Source organism: Oryx dammah, unplaced genomic scaffold, assembly GCF_014754425.2.
Source record: "Oryx dammah isolate SB20612 unplaced genomic scaffold, SCBI_Odam_1.1 HiC_scaffold_6, whole genome shotgun sequence".
In the NCBI taxonomy this organism is placed as follows: Eukaryota; Metazoa; Chordata; class Mammalia; order Artiodactyla; family Bovidae; genus Oryx; species Oryx dammah.
Window position 1 is genome coordinate 16,072,111 of NW_024070190.1, and position 12,752 is coordinate 16,084,862.

At 43.1% G+C, this 12,752-nt stretch overlaps 1 protein-coding gene across 1 annotated transcript in view; it reads right to left on the bottom strand.

Moving 5' to 3' along the window:
• Window positions 1-10,067, bottom strand: part of MARCHF8 (membrane associated ring-CH-type finger 8) — a 33,913-nt gene extending 23,846 nt beyond the window's left edge. The window contains exon 1 of the mRNA XM_040242819.1: window positions 9,906-10,067. The gene's annotated coding sequence lies outside the window, so the exon portion shown is untranslated. The remainder of the gene's footprint in view (window positions 1-9,905) is intronic.
• Window positions 10,068-12,752: the final 2,685 nt, after the last annotated feature.

Sequence of the window (12,752 nt, forward strand, 5' to 3'; positions counted from 1 at the left end):
CCTCCTGGATGAGACAGGGGCCACAGCCCATGCCTCCCCGCAAGCCCACTCCTCCTGGATGAGACAGAAAGGAGTCCTCCTAGTCCTCTCCCTCTCACACTCCTCTGCCTTCAAGGTCCACAGTCTTTTTATCAAATTCTTCCCCACCAAATGGCTCTCAGTCTCAAAATCTCATCTCCGTTTCTACTCTCAATGCCTTTATGTTCCTTCATTTCTTACCTGGAATTCTTGAATAACTTTCTTCCTGGTATTTCTGCTTGTAAATTGACCTCCCTGATACATAATTGTTTTAGACTGAATTGTTACCCCGCTCACAATAAACTGTGGAAAATTCTGAAAGAGATGGGAATACCAGACCACCTGACCTGCCTCTTGAGAAATCTGTATGCAGGTCAGGAAGCAACAGTTAGAACTGGACATGGAACAACAGACTGGTTCCAAATAGGAAAAGGAGTACGTCAAGGCTGTATATTGTCACCCTGCTTATTTAACTTATATGCAGAGTACATCATGAGAAACGCTGGACTGGAAAAAACACAGCTGGAGAAATATCAATCACCTCAGATATGCAGATGACACCACCCTTATGGCAGAAAGTGAAGAGGAACTAAAAAGCCTCTTGCTGAAAGTGAAAGAGGAGAGCGAAAAAGTTGGCCTAAAGCTCAACATTCAGAAAATGAAGATCATGGCATCCGGTCCCATCACTCCATCGCAAACAGATGGAGAAACAGTGGAAACAGTATCAGACTCTATTTTTGGGGGCTCCAAAATCACTGCAGATGGTGACTGCAGCCATGAAATTAAAAGACATTTACTCCTTGTAAGAAAAGTTATGACCAACCTAGATAGCATATTAAAAAGCAGAGACATTACTTTGCTGACTAAGGTCCGTCTAGTCAAGGCTATGGTTTTTCCTGTGGTCATGTATGGATGTGAGAGTTGGACTGTGAAGAAGGCTGAGCACCGAAGAATTGATGCGTTTGAACTGTGGTGTTGGAGAAGACTCTTGAGAGTCCCTTGGACTGCAAGGAGATCCAACCAGTCCATCCTAAAGGAGATCAGCCCTGGGATTTCTTTGGAAGGAATGATGCTAAAGCTGAAACTCCAGTCCTTTGGCCACCTCATGCGAAGAGTTGACTCACTGGAAAAGACTCTGGTGCTGGGAGGGATTGGGGGTAGGAGGAGAAGGGGACGACTGAGGATGAGATGGCTGGATGGCATCGTGGACTTGATGGATGTGAGTCTGAGTGAACTCCGGGAGTTGGTGATGGACAGCGAGGCCTGGCGTGCTGCGGTTCATGGGGTCGCAAAGAGTCGGACACGACTGAGTGACTGACCTGAACTGAACTGAAACCTTTCCAACATTCATTATTCCATAGAGAACGGTACTGAGTGGGGAGAGCCTGGCTGTCAAGCTAGGTAACATTATAAATCAAGATTGAGATCTAAAAGTTGCTCTTTACCTTGTGAACTTGAGAAATAAGCTTAATGAGGTAAACTTTATCCTGTTTTCCTTGTTAGAACAATTCAGTATTCTGCAGGGTAAAAACAAATAACTAGCCCCAGAGCCCCGGAAGATACAGATGTTTTAAAGCCTCAATATTTGGTATTGCTTCTCTACTATTTGGTAGGAAATTAACAACTCAGTTGCAATAGACCGCAGGTTTTTTTTAAAAAAACATTGCTCCGTTTATTTGGACTAACTGAAAGGAAGCAAGTCCCCGGATTCACTCCAATCAGTCTTTCATCCATTCCGTCTTTACTTGCTCTGCGACTGCCGCGTAGAACCTGAGCCAGGCCCGGCCGCTGACAGAAGCCAGCCAACGTCTGAGGCTGCGCCGGGGGCCGCGGGGCTGCTGCAGCGCCTCGAGAAGGCGTGCAGCACGGGGGGAGAGGAGAGAAGGACACCAACAGCGCACGCTCCGCCGGCGGCAGAGCTGGCCAGGCCATCCCCCCACAGCCCACGGGCCTCTAATGAGAAGATGGGAAGCTAGCCAACATCAGTGTCAGGACCGGGCATGAGGAATGAGAGCGCGCTTCGCTGCAGCTCAGGCTGGAACTAAGCGTCAGCGCCCAAGCGGTAAACCCTGGCAAACCCTTCACCCCGGCTCCAGCACATCCTGCCACCGCCCCGCGGGCACCGCCGTCTTCACAGAGGAGAGCCTCCCTGCCTGCTCCCTCCGCAGAGAAGCGCGGAGATGCCACGCCACACACCTCCCCAGCGGGCTCTCACCCCTGCCTCTCTCCGTGGGCTCTTTTTCTCTACATTCAACAAGAAAACGCCTCAGAACACAGTTCCTCTTCTCATCTGTTGCCTCTTTCAGACCAGTCCTTCCGAAACCTGCTACATTTGAATTACCTAGGGATCTTGCTGAAATGCAGACTGGTAGGTCTGAGGACAGTGGAGATCCTGTTTCTAATGAGCTCCCAGGCGACTCCCAGGCTGCTGGCCCCCGGGCCACATTTTGAGATGCAAGTCTGCTTGTAAATCCGGGGCCAGAATAACCCATATAGGCTCTGACTCATGTTTTAGAAAAGTGAATCATGACTCCTAACAATGTAAATTTCTCTTTAAAAGATGGCAGTGAGCTCACAACTGAGTTAATACAAATGAATCAGTCAGGAAACAGATCAATAAACAGGTTTGAGAAAAACAGTTTAAGGGTATAAGAAAGCAAAGTTCTGTTAATGTTAAGAAGCTACCAAATCACAAAGATAAAGAGAATCTCTGTTGAAAAATATGGGACATTTTCCAATTTAATCGGTTCTGTCAATGATTTTGCAAGTCTATGTGTGACTCCAATAAAATGGACCCGGGGGCGCGGCTAAGATGTAGAGCCTCCTGAGACCAAACACACCATGAAGAGGCCGAGAATCAAAGAGGAGATGGTGCAGTGGGCTGGCTAAGCAAGTCGTGGGCAGTGTGCACCAGAGAGTCAAATGAGAGAGCTTCCCTCACACTCTGACCACAACCAGTTATGTCATCACACACACAACACCCCAGTTTATGTGTAGAAGACACTGGTAACTGTCTAACCAAAATCCATCATCTCCAGCAGAACTCCCAACATTGTTCTGAGCAGCAACAGAAGCAAAAGTCCTCACTTTCTCACACGATTCTGCATTAAGGGTAAATACGTAAGATAGTTCCAAAGATATCACCCTTGATGTTTTCTGGGAGCACATTTTCCTTTCCTGATGCAGCTGCTATTCCATTCTCTGGCATTCCTCCTGCCCTCTTCCACCCTGGAGGGGCACAGCAGTATATGCCATGTATACCCCACCCCGTGGCATGTTCCAGGGGGTACAGCAGTACCTTTAGTCTCAGGACTCCTTTACAACATAAAATATTATTGAGAACTCCAAAAACCTTTTGTTTATGTGGATTATACCTGTGGACATTTATTATATTCAAAATTAAAATGGACAATTTAAAAGATGAGACAGTGCACTAAGTCGTGTCCGACTCTTGCGACCCCATGGACTGTAGCCCGCCAAATTCCTCTGTCCGTAGAATTCTCTAGGCAAGAATACTGGAGTGGGTTGCCATTTCCTTCTCCAGGGGATCTTCCCGATCCAGGAATCGAACCCAGGTCTCCAGCACTGCAGGCAGATTCTTTACCGACTGCGGTTGGTGGCGGGGGGTGGTGTGTGCGTGTAAGAACAAGAAAGCAAATAGAACAGGGTGGACAAAGAGTGGAATGACTGAGATTAATGGGGGCTCTACCTGGGTCCATTCTGCCACGGCTCCCCGGCCCTCGCAGGCTCTCAACAATCACAGGGATTTCAGGAATGCACCACACAGAACTGATCAGTGAAAGGATACACCACACAGAACTGATTTGTTAAATATCACCCCTCCCTTACCCTCTGCCCCCAGCATACTCCCTAGAGTACTACAGGCAGGGAAGACCTAAACCATTGGGAGGAATCCCTAACACTTTTCCAGAGTAGAATTCGGCTAAGTCCAAAAAGGGTCCTTCTTTTAAGGGTTTTGGGAAACTAGACACTGCAATTTTATTAGTATCGGCGACGTCTGTTAGGACCAAATTCAGCTCCAGGAGCTGCACAGTTGATTGCCGGAGGGGTTAAACAGGTATCTCTTAATTAATTTAGAATTAACAATAATAAACCCGGTTAAATAACATTTCTACGAAAACCAACTATTTTTTCCAAACAAAAAAAGTTAGCAGAGTAGCATGTTTTTACATTTTTATAAATCTTGTTACTGTCTAATTAATAGAAGACAGCTGGGTTCTCAAATCATGCATTCAGTCTCCTCTGACACACTGTTTTGATTGAAGTAAAGACTATTTGGCTTATAAAGTTAGAAAAGGAGTATGTATTTCAATAACCATGAAACAACTATGGATATTACTTTGTACTACACAAGAACTCAGTAATTACCTGGGATTCAGACTCTGATACTAATGACCTTTTACTACTCCAGTAAAATCAACTGCTCCATCTTTCTTTGAAACAATATCTTAACCATGCATGACTCTGTAACATCGCACACTGGCCATTTAGAAATTACTGGCTCACTGAATTATGCAAATCTCCAAGATTAACACACTGTATTATGCAAAATCAAAAAAACCACACTCATTAATATGACCATCAACTGTATCAGAAGAATCTTTAATTATCGAAAAGCTACTAAGCTCACAGTGGTGGATAATGTTTATCCTCACTCTTAAAATGAGTTGTCATTGCTTTCCAAGTGCCCATGATCTGATTTCTCTTTTAAATGTTCAAATCTCCTGAAAACTTCTGGGTTTTGTCTACACAAAATCAAATCTTAAATGTAAAATAAAATACAATAAAAATTTTATATCTTTCACTCCTAAACCTGTCTTTGAGACTTCCCAAAGGGCCCTGAAAAATGACAAAAATGTATCTTTTTTTGTATCCCTATCCTATGAAGGGAGAGACACTGAGACTCGGTTTACCTGATTTGTTACTACTGATGAAATGCTTAAGAAGTTATGAGTGAAAAGAGATTCGTGAGCAAGATATATTCACGCTCTATACAATATTATTGTTATCAGACATGATTTCTGTTTTTTTAATGTTAACTTGGTCACTACTTTAAATATTTGAATCTAGCATCAGGAAATGGCACCCCACTCCAGTGCTCTGGCCTGGAGAATCCCAGGGACGGGGGAGCCTGGTGGGCTGCCGTCTACGAGGTCGCACTGAGCTGGACACGACTGAAGCGACTTAGCAGCAGCAGCAGCATCTAGGCCACGGTTTTCAGCTGGGGATTCCCAACACTTACTGTGGAGTTTCAATAATATACAGAAAGTTTAGGACCTATTCCAGGCTTACTGAATCTCTTTACTTGACAGTCCTGATAAATCTGTGTTGTATTCATGGTATGTTTATGCCTAAGGATTATAATATCTCAAGATTTTTTCTCTGCAAAGTTTATGCTCACTCATTCTTATAAACCAGATATACTGTTCACTGCATTCTTTGAACACAGAGTTAATTATGTTTATAATTATTTCTCCAAAACTGGGGGGCTGACTTAATTATAGTGCTTTGCATGTGAGAGAAATAACCAAATTTCCCTGCCAGTTACATTTTTCTTAAATTCTCTGATCAAATATTTCATTTCTAAAATGATCATGAACAGAGTAAGCAGAGCCATCTAAGTCTCTGCCATCTACAAACACTTCCTATTATTTCAGTCTGATGTTTTCCTGAAGCCCCTTGCAATCAGCCACAGGCTAGACGGCTGTGTCAGAGGCTCACTGAAAAGGATTCTGCCAGGTACTTTTCAGCACAGCCTTCTGACAGCATCGTTTAAACAATCCTGAGACCACACCAGTGGACCAGGTCACGATTTCCAGAACTCGTATCAAGAGTCAATGGAATCAGACTTGATCGAATAAGGTTAAATGAACTGCTGGAATATTGTTAGTTTTGTTTTAACCTTTCTTGATATTGTCTGAATGTTCTATTTTCTAAATATATTAAGGAAGCCTTTTCTCTTTCCTTTAACTCACAATTCAATAGACTCTGCTTTCATAAACTGAAACAAAATAATCCCTGTCAATGATCTTATTCTTCCTGTCTGAGCCCTCCAGAATTCAAAAACTTTTACTGCATATTATTTTCATAAAAATAAAATTATCTGCATAGGTTTCAATAAGAATCTTTCCTCTTTCTTACCAGGACATAATTGGAAACACTGAGTTTGCAACCAAGCTCACATTTGAGGATGGTGTTCATTCAATCAGATATGATGAGGCACATTTTAGGAACTTAGGTTGCATTCTCGGACCCATGAATGCAAAGCCTTTTTGGGAAGGCTTTGGAAAGCCCAAAGGCTTACAGGGTTTCCAGCCTTACAGATAAGGACAGAAAGCCACTTCCTGGCAGGCCCAGAATACTTGAAATATTTATTAAATATCAAGAAATTACAAATTTTTATAGGTACTGTAGGTGAAATTGGACAGCAAGTTCTTGGCTTGGCTACCTAAAGTTAGGACCACAATTAATGAAGCTTTACAAAATCCAATCTGATATTCCTTAGAGAAACTTACAGTAAAGCAAATTTAAGAAGGACTGTAAGAGAAACTAACACTTTCATTTTATATATATATCTATATATGCCTATATATACACACACATATATAAATCATTAGGCCAAATATAACAGTATCTCAATTTTGATCAATAGTAATTCTTCTATGAGATTTTATTTTTTTATCAAAAGAGAAAAGGAAAAAATGTTGCATTTCAGTCGCAAACTACTGAGCTGTGTGCAATTCTTTCTGCAGTGCAGATACTCGACAGATGTCCTCTGAGAGTGACTTTGCCTTCCACCCCTCACCCCCATGGAAAAACCAGTTTCATCTCCATTTGAAATTATCTCAATATTTCCTTTACATAAATTGATGCTCTTTTGACTCTTCCTTTGACCTGGCTAAGCATCAACTTAGTTCTTTCACATCACATGAAAATAATAAATTCCTTAATATGTGTTCATGAGAATCATGATGTTACCCTTTCCTGAAATATTTTTTCTGCTTTTTAGCTCATCTTATCTGTTTCATTCTTTTCGTGTGTGGTGAAACACATAGAAAAATCATCATTTCAACCATTCTAAAGAACACGATTCAGTGAGATTTAGTACACCTGCAACGTGCAGCAACCATCTTCACTCTCTGGTTCTAAAACATTTTCATTCCCCTAAAATGAAACCCCACTCCTCTCTTTCAAGCCCCTCCATAACATCATTTATCGCTTTCTCTCTCTGTATTTTACATAAATGGAGTCAGGCAAAAAATAATGTGGCCTTTTGTGTCTGGTTTCTTTCACTGAATATAATGCTGTTAAAGCTCGCTGACGCTGCAGTATGTATCAATACTTATCCTTTTTGTGGCTATATAACATTCTATTGTTTGGATTTACCACATTTTGCTTATCCCTTTGAGAAGGGAAAGAGAAAGAGATCCTTCTCTGTCTCTATACACATAATGTTTTATTAAGGCAGCCCAAGCAGACTAACACAGTTGGTAAAAAGGATTTGGAAAAATTATGCAACAATCTCTACCTGAAAAATAAAAGCAAAACCTAGGCAGTTTTAAGGAATAACAAAAACAGCACAAAATATCATTTTACCAAAAAATTCAAATTTAAAATAAAATTTAGGGCACATTTAGTCATCTCAATTTTAACTCAGAAAAAAATATGGTGAAAAACCTACAATTTCTAAAACTGTATTTCAACAAATGGACTAATGCAATAAGAAGGCAATGGCACCCCACTCCAGTCCTCTTGCCTGGAAAATCCCATGGACGGAGGAGCCTGGTGGGCTGCAGTCCATGGGGTCGCGAAGAGTCGGACACGACTGAGCAACTTCACTTTGACTTTTCACTTTCATGCATTGGAAAAGGAAATGGCAACCTACTCCAGTATTCTTGCCTAGAGAATCCCAGGGATGGGGGAGCCTGATGGGCTGCCGTCTATGGGGTCGCACAGAGTCGGACACGATTGAAGTGACTTAGCAGCAGCAGCATGCAAAACAGTTGCCTTCAGTGAAATACAGTCTAAATTCATAATAGTGTGATCATCTGCTTCATTTTTTAAAACTTTACTGTCACAAGAATAAAGTGACAAACAACCAAAAAGTTTGAGCTTGTCAAGCATAAAACCCGATCAGCTAACCAACCATTTGTTCTTGAGCCATTCATCTATGTTTTCTGGATTCAGTTTTGTTCTTTATAAAGTGGGTTTGTGTGGGAGTGGGGAGGAGAGAGAGGTTAACAGAGATAACTTCTTTTCATTGCACAAGGAGCTCTCAAATGTGATATTATCTATGAGGAAAAAGTTGCCCTGCTTAGCTCCACTCAGCACCACACACACTGCTGTCTTAAACTTACCCTAGAAGTTATGAATAAACAAGTTTATAGTTTAAAAAGCCTCTGACATAGACAAATAAATTCAATACCTTTTAAAATGTTACATGTAACATGGCATGATTATATCCCTAATAATGTATTGATGAAAATAATCCTTTTCAAATCTATTTTTCCATTAAGTAATTTTCATTTTTTGAATATAAAGTAAAATGAACAATTTTAATTCCTGCTATTTTAAAACTCTTTATATATCCAAAAATACATATATCCTTGAAGTCAGCTGAAAAATCTTTATCAATAAAATTCAGACTACATTTTTATAGAAGTTATTATAAAACAACTTCCCTGATACTGGGTTTTTGAGAATTCTCAAGTAAGTAACTGTTGCTTCAGTTTATTCTTTTTGTTGGCTCAGAATATTATGTACTCAAATTCATGTGTAATTTTATGCCAGTTTACAATCCATATAGATATGATTAATAATAAATACTAGTTATTACTTTAAAAGTTACAGAAGTTGTAACACGTGACTACTACCACCTTTGTAGGAATGATCTTAAGCATTCTTTAGAATAGAATGTGCTCACTTAGGGAACACATTTATCAGCCACTATGTGCCTGCACTGTTCCAGGCCCTTGGGGATGTTGAGTGAGCGAAATAAAGATCCCTTTCTCTTGGGAAGCTTAAGAAACGATGCAGGAGACTGCTGGTCTCTGATTGTGTCAGAGCTCTCAGTGCATGTGGTTAAGGGATGTTTGCTTACTGGAGAGTTTCAAACTATAAACAGTATTTCACGATCAAATATATATACCCCATTTGGCCCAGATTCCTGGAGACTGACTTTTTGCATCTTTGCTATTTTTGTCCCTCCAGCTCAAGAGCATTTCATAGCCTCAGCAAAGTTAACAGACAGAGCATCCGTACAAAATAAGACAGACAGAGCATCCGTACAAAATAAGACAGACACGCAAATGGCAACATTAGAATGTCCCCGCCAAACGAAAGTACTGAGAAAGACAGGGCAAGAGCGAGGCGGTGTACGCACGCAGACACACACACAGAGTAAATAATACCAACAAACAGAACAAAGGCCCTCTGTCACCGTTCCATCTTTTATGCATTTTCCGTCTTATGAGAAGCTAAAAGACCTTCCCAGAATGAATGCTCCGGCAGAAAGGACCAAGGTGCTTTCCCTCGAGAAAACACAATGGACCCTGCAGCTGCAGTCACTCACATCATAAACTAAGCTGTCTCTCCCATGGTTTCCTAAAGCCAGAGTTCCGTGATTCCAAACTGCATGACCGATATTAAGTCAATAAAAAAGCCATGGTGTTTTTTTTTCAAAAACCACATTTTTTACACCGGGAGTAGGAGATGGCATTAAAAAATACACTATAACTTATAGACTTACATGTGTATTTGAAGAAAGAATACTTTTCACAATTTCAAGGAACAGTTTTGTCAGAAACAAAGTACACACTTGAAAAAATGGAAACAAACTGCTAAGGCTCTCTAGCTGGCGACCTTACCAATGAGGCCCCCTTGGTGCAACTCCAGTTCTCTGCAGCCTTGTTCCACTAGGCCTAGTGGCATCCCTGAGACGGACGAGAAACTCGGCTGCCGCGAGCAGGGCAGCTCTCCTACCTGCAGCTTCATCTTCTGGCACGGAGCGTCCGGGAGTCCTCAGGGACGCTCTCGGCCAGCACACGCTCCCGGGCCCCGCCGGCGGCGGCGCACAGCAGCGGCCGCCCCACAGCCGCCAGCAGAAGCGCGGTCCCCGCTGCCGACTTGTGAGGGCCTGCCGGAGCCCGCGGCGCGCCACTCCTGTGATCCAACCGGACTAACGACTTCCTCCAGCTGATTTCCTAGGCGCTAGGTAGTGAGTGAATAATTCATGACAAGTCCATTCCAGCAACCAATTTCTGCTCTGCGATCCACTACTCCCCACAGCAATTGATGGTGTACGGATTCTAAACCATGCTTGGGGACAGGCAAGACACCAAAGTTCAGTATTCTGGTCAAAACGTTAGGGGATGTGTTTGCTCTTCGTTCATGCTGACCTATCACCCGGACGTACTTGAGGGATTTTTTTTAATGTAGAAAATGTCACTGATTAACCAGAGGTGTCTGACGAGCACACACACATTTTCTTCCCACAGAACCTGTCCTACAGAGTGGGCTCTGGCTGTAGGAAAAGCAGTTTGCCCTGAGCTCAGCAGGTCAGGACTTACATTTAACAAAAGACCAGTTCCTGCAAAGCGCAGAAAATCATCGTGCGGTGGGGGAGGGGAGCTTTTAGTATCACTGCCAGGAAACAAATTGCTTCAAAGGGGAATTTTCCTGGTCTCTCGGGCTATAAATAAATCTTTCGTCTCATTGGTATTCTTCTAGGAAGAACATGAACATTCATTTTCACCATTTGTCAATGCTTACACATTTCCAAATGAGTGCTGTCTAAAGTGGTCAGTTTTCTGCAACCAAAAAACCTAACTCCAAGAGGAAGTTGAACAGAAAAACTGAAGGCCCAAACTTCTAGTTCAGCTCTGCCTCCAGGAACTCCAATGGCCACCTATCATTTTCACCTGTTAGGATCCCTGTTTTTTCCTTCTGCACTCACTGAGTTTCTCAAGACTGTGCTCCGTCAGTAAGTAAATTTCTCAGCCACGATCATTCCATTCCTTTGTTGTTCTCAGTCAGTAAGTCATGCCCGACTCTTTGAGACCCCATGGACCACAGCCCACCAGGCTCCTCTATCCTGGGGTTCTCCAGGCGAGAAGACTGGAGTGGGTTTCCATTTCCTTCTCCAGGGGGTCTTCCCAGACCAGGGATTGAACCCGTGTCTCCTGCACTGGTAGGTGGGTTCTTTACCACCACAGTGAGGCCCTACGAAGTGATCCTTAAGGAGCTGACGTAGCTGTTTGTGTAGCTTAGCCGCCCCATGACTGTCACTGAGCCACTAGGGAAGGCCACTCCATTCCTAATTGCTTCTGTGTGTTCTGCAAACTGGTTCTGAGTCTCCCTGGCTCCGCATTTTCCCCTTTCCACCTCATTCTGTTACTTTATTATCATCATCATTTCCGAGCCAATGTTGTATGAAACTCAGGTTCTTAAAAGCTCATGCAGGAATTCTCTCCTTTTTTGAAGGGAAGTTATTATTTCTTCCGGAACAGACTGCATCCTTTTTCCTCAGACACTGTGCCTTTCTCCTTGCCTTGCTGTGCACGCAGGGGCCTGGCTGTATCTCTGCTTGGCTCAGGACATTCTTCACAGGACGCTCTGTGGAGCACTTCTGTTGGTGAACCCGTATCCTCCCAGCCACACCCTCAGCTGCTAGCAGCTTTGTGTGGGTGTGCTGGGTGGAAGGGAAGTTCAGGAGCGTGATAAAGGAAAAAGCTCAGCTGGGGCTATGGCTCCAAGCAGCCTCACTCTGCTCTTTTCTCCCAGGGATGTCGTCTAACATTCTCTAATTTCCGCAGTCCTTGTGAGATTTCATTCCCATCAGAATCCTTTGTAATCACTCCCTTTCCTCCTAATCCTGACAACCCCCTGCACAGCCCCACCTCAGTCATGAGTGAGATAAGGGAGCCCTGTCACCCTGGGTCACTCTGTGCCCCTTCCTCCACTTATGTGCTCCAGAGACTGACTTTATCAAGGCTGCCTTCCGCCCGGGGTCCTGCTAACTCCCAGCTTACTGATGCAGATACTCAGCGCCAGGGTACAGTGTCATTCTGTCTTTCTTTTCTCCTCCTTTCCCCGCCGGAACATCTAAAGTGATGACCTCCAGTTTGCTTTCCTTGTCACATGAGAGACGCGCCCAGGGGAGTCTCCTGGAGGCCCCAGTGTCCTGCAGCACGCAAGGCCTGTCCTCAGCCACGTTCCTGCTGTGCCCACTATCGCTCCTGCTGTAGTGATTTTGCAGGATTTTCTCACTGTCCTTTTCTCTCATAGAGCTTCTGCACAGTGAGAGGCTAAGAATGACCCTGAGCCAAACCCTCTGACTTTGTGGAAACTTTTCATTTCTCTCACTGACCATCAGCTGTGTCCTTTGAATTTGCTGCTAGCATATTTCTGCTAATTTTTTATCCATTTGTTGTTCATATATTTAAGTCTAAAAGGACGGATATTTTGAAATTTGGCTTTACTCTGCCATCTTAAAACAGAAGTCACACTACTCAGAAAAAAAGAAAGACACCTGACATGGCCACATAAACAGTTCTAACTCAAAAACCTTATAGCCTAATAGACATCAAGACAGTAGCATTAAAACAAAATGAGTATTACAAATAGAGCGAGTATTATCAGCCTGCCTCCCCTTCTTCCTCCCCAACAGAGCCCCACTTCTCTTCAGTATTCCTCTCTCCCCAGTTACCGTCTCA